Source organism: Dipodomys merriami, unplaced genomic scaffold (assembly GCF_024711535.1).
Source record: "Dipodomys merriami isolate MVZ:Mamm:240054 unplaced genomic scaffold, mDipMer1.0.p SCAF_61, whole genome shotgun sequence".
Classification (NCBI taxonomy): domain Eukaryota; kingdom Metazoa; phylum Chordata; class Mammalia; order Rodentia; family Heteromyidae; genus Dipodomys; species Dipodomys merriami.
Window position 1 is genome coordinate 1,492,291 of NW_027206191.1, and position 4,584 is coordinate 1,496,874.

Below are 4,584 nucleotides of genomic sequence, written 5' to 3' on the forward strand. Positions count from 1 at the left end.
CACCCTAACCCTAACCCTAACCCTCACACTCACACTCACACTCACACTCACCTTAACCCTCACCCTCACCCTAAACCTAACCCTAAACCTCACCCTAACCCTCACCCTAACCCTGACCATCACACTAACCCTCACCCTACCGCTAACTCTCATCCTAACCCTAAACCTCCCCCTCCCCCAACCCTCACCTGCAACTTAATTCTCACCCTAACCCTTACCCTCACTCTCACCCTAACCCTCACACTTAACCTAACCCTGAACCTAACCATAAACCTAAACCTCACCCTCACCCTAACCGTCTCCTTAACCCTAAACCTAAACCTCACCCTCACCCTAACACTAATGCTCACCCTCACCCTAACCCTATCATTAAACCTCACCCTCACCCTAAGCCTAATGCTCACCCTCACCCTAACCCTAATCCTAACCCTCAACCTATCCCTCACCCTCACCCTAACCATAAACCTAACACTCATCCTAAACCTAAATGTAACCCTAAACCTAACCCTCACACTCACCCTAACCCATACCCTCACCCTCACCCTAGCACTCACCCTCACCCTTACCCTCAACCTAAGCCTTACCCTAACCCTAACGCTAACCCTAGCCCTCACCCTCACCCTAACCCTCACCCTAACCATTATCCTCACCCTAACCCTGATCTTATTCCTAATCCTAACCCTCACATTAACACTAACCCTCACACGAAACTTAAACCTATCACTCATCCTAACCCCCATCCTCACCCTCAGCCTAACCCTACCCCTACCCCTAATCCTAACCCTGAACCTTTCCCTCACCCTCACCCTAACCCTCACCCTCACCCTCAACCTAAACCGAACGCTCATCTTAACCCTCACCCTAAACCAAACCCTAACCCTTACCCTCACCCTAACCATCATCCTAACCATAAATCTAACCCTAACCCTCACCTTAATCAGCACCCTAACCCTAACCCTCACCCTAATCCTAACCCTCACCTTAAATATCACCCTAAACCTAACTCTAACCATCACCCTCACCCTATCCCTTTCCTAACCCTAACACTAACCCTGATCCTAACCCTCACCCTAACCCTTACCCTAACCCTAATCCTAACCCTATCCCTCACCCTCACACTAACCCTAAGCCTAACCCTCCCCCGAACCTTCACCCTAACCCTAATGCTGAAACTAACCCTAAAACTACCCCTCAACCTAAACCTCTCCATCACCCTAACACTCACCGTAACCCTTAACCTCACCCTCACCCTAACATTAACCCTCACCCTAACCATCTCACTAAACCTAACCCTCACCCAAACACTAACCCTACCTCTTACCCTAACCCTCACCCTAAACCTATCCCTAACCCTAATCCTATCCGAACCCTTACCTAACCAAAACCCTAACGCTCAACTTCACCATCACCCCAAATCTCAACCTCAACCTAGCTGTCACCCTAAACCTAACCCTAAACCTAACCCTCACCGTCACCCTCACCGTTACCCTAACCATAACCCTAACCCTCAACCTCAACTTAACTCTCACCCTAACCCTTACCCTCACACTCTGCCTAACCATCATACTAGCCCTAACCCTCACCCAAACGCTACCCCTAACCCTCACGCTCACACTAACCATCTCTCTAATCCTATCCCTAACCCTCACCCTCACCCTAGCTCTCACACTAACCCTAACCCTAACGCTAATCCTTACCCTCACCCTAACCCTAATGCTCACCCTCACCCTCACACTAACCCTAACGCTCACCCTTACCCTAACACTCATCCTAACCCGGAAACTCTACCTAACCCTCACCCTAAACCTAACCCTAACCTTAACCCTAATCCTACCCCTACCTCTAACCGTAACCTTAACCCTCACCCTAACCCTAACACTCACTATAATCCTAACCCTAACCCTGACCCTAAACCTACCCCTAACCCTAAACCTCACCCACACGCTTACCTTCAAACTAACACTTACCCCAAACCTAAACCTAACCCTAACCCTCACCCTCACCCTAAACCTCACCCTAACCCTTATCCTCACCCTAACCTTAACCTTAATCCTTATCCTAACAATCACACTAACCATAACCCTCACCCTAACCCTAACACTATCCCTCACCCTAACCCTCAACCTCACCCTCACCCTAACTCTTAACCTCACCCTAACCCTAAACTTAACCCTAATCCTAGCCCTCACACTAACCCTAACCCTCACCCTAACCCTCAACCTCACCCTGATCCTCACCCTAACCCTAACCCTAACCCTCACCCTCACCCTAACCGTCTCCCTAACCCTAACCCTAAGCCTCAACCTCACCCTAACCCTAACCCCAACACTTTGCTAACTAAAACACTCAGCCTCATGCTAACCCTCACCCTCAACCTCACCCTAACCTAACCCTAAATCTAATCCTCACTCTTATCCTCAACCTAACCCTAACCCTAAAGATAATCCTGACCCTAACACTCACACTAAACCTAACCCTCCCTTAAACCTAACACTATACCTCACGTTCACACTAATTCTCACCCTAACCCTTATACTCACCCTCACCCTAAACATCACACTAAACCTAACCTACAACCTAACACTAACCTTAACCCTCACCCTCACCCTCAGCCTAACAGAAACCCTAACCCTAATCCTAAACCTAACCCTAACCCTAACCCTCACCCTCACCCTCACCCTCACCCTCACCCTAACCCTAACCCTAACACTCACCATAACCCTAACCCTCACCCTAACATTAACCCTAACACTCAACCTCACCCTCACTCTCAACCTAACCTTACACTCACCCTAACTCTAACACTAACCGTAACCCTCAGACTAAACCTAACCCTCACCCTTACCCTAACCCTCACTCTCACCCTCACCCTAACCCTAACCCTAACCCTCACCGTAACCCTAGCCCTAAAATGAACGCTAACCCTAACCCTCAACCTCACCCTAATCCTAACCCTAACCCTCACCCTCACACTAACCCTAACACTAACGCTAAGCATCACCCTAATCCTCACCCTAACCTTCACCCTAACCCTAACGCTCACAGTAACCCTAAACCTACCCCTCACCCTAATCATCATCCTCACCCTAACCCTCACCCTAAGGCTTACCCTCACCCTCACCCTAATCTTAACCCTCAGAGTAACCCTCACACTAAACCTAACCCTCAAGCTAAACTAAACCTACCCATCACCCTAACCCTAACCCTAACCCTAACCATAACCCTAACACTAACTCTAACACTCACCCTAAACCTAACACTAACCCTCACCCTAATCCTGACCATAACCCTCACCCTCAACCTCGCTCTCACCCTAACTTTCACCCTAAACCTCACCCTAACCCTAACTCTAACCCTAATACTAAACCTAACCCTCACCCTCACCTTAACCCAAACCCTAACATTTTCCCTCACACTTCCCCTAATCCAAACCCTAACCCTAACCCTCATTCCAAACCTAACCCTAACCATAACACTAAACCTACCCCTCAGCGTAACCCTCACTCTAACCCTAACCCTAATACTCGCCCTAACCCTTTCCTAACCCTAACCCTAACCGTCACCCTAACCGTCACCCTAACCCTTACTATCACTCTAATCCTAACCCTAACCCCAATGCTCACAATAACCCTAAACCTACCCCTCACCCTAACCCTCACCCTCACCCTAACCTCACCCTAACCCTTACCCTCACCCTCAACCTAACATTAACCCTCAAAGTAACCCTCACACTAAACCTATCCCTCACCCTAACCTTAAACCTACCCCTTAACCTAAATCTCAACCTAACCTTAACCCTAACCCTAATCCTAACCCTAACCCTTACCTAACCAAAAACCTCACCCTCAATCTCACCCTCACCCTAAACCTCACCCTCAACCTAGCTGTCAACCTAAACCTAACACTAATCCTAAACCTAACCATCATCCTCACCATTACCCTAACCCTAATGCTCACCCTAATCCTCACCTTAAACTTACGATCACCCTAATGCTAACTCTAACCCTCACTCTCACCCTAACCCTAACCCTAACACTTTACCTCATGCTTACCCTATTCCTAACCCTAACCCTAACCCTCACCCTAACACTAACCCTAACACTCAGCATAAGCCTCACTCTAACCCTAACCCTAATCCTCGCCTTAACCCTTTCCTAAACCTAACCCTAACCGTCACCCTAACCCTCACCCTAACCCTTACCCTCACCCTAATCCTAACCCTAACCCTCACCTTCAACCTAACCCTAACCCTCACCCTAAGCCTCACCATAACCCCAACACTCACACTAACCCTAGACCTACCACTCACCCTAACCCTCAGGCTCACCCAAACTCTCACCTTAAACCTTACCCTCACCCTCACCCTAACATTAACCCTCACAGTAACCCTCACACTAAACCTAACCCTCACCCTAACACTAAACCTACTCCTTACCCTAAACCTCACCCTAATCCTAACACTAAAACTAATCCTAACCCTAACCCTTACCTAACAAAAACCCTCAACCTCAATCACACCCTCACCCTAAACATTACCCTCAATCTAGCTGTCACCATAACCCTAACCCTAATCCTAACCTTAAC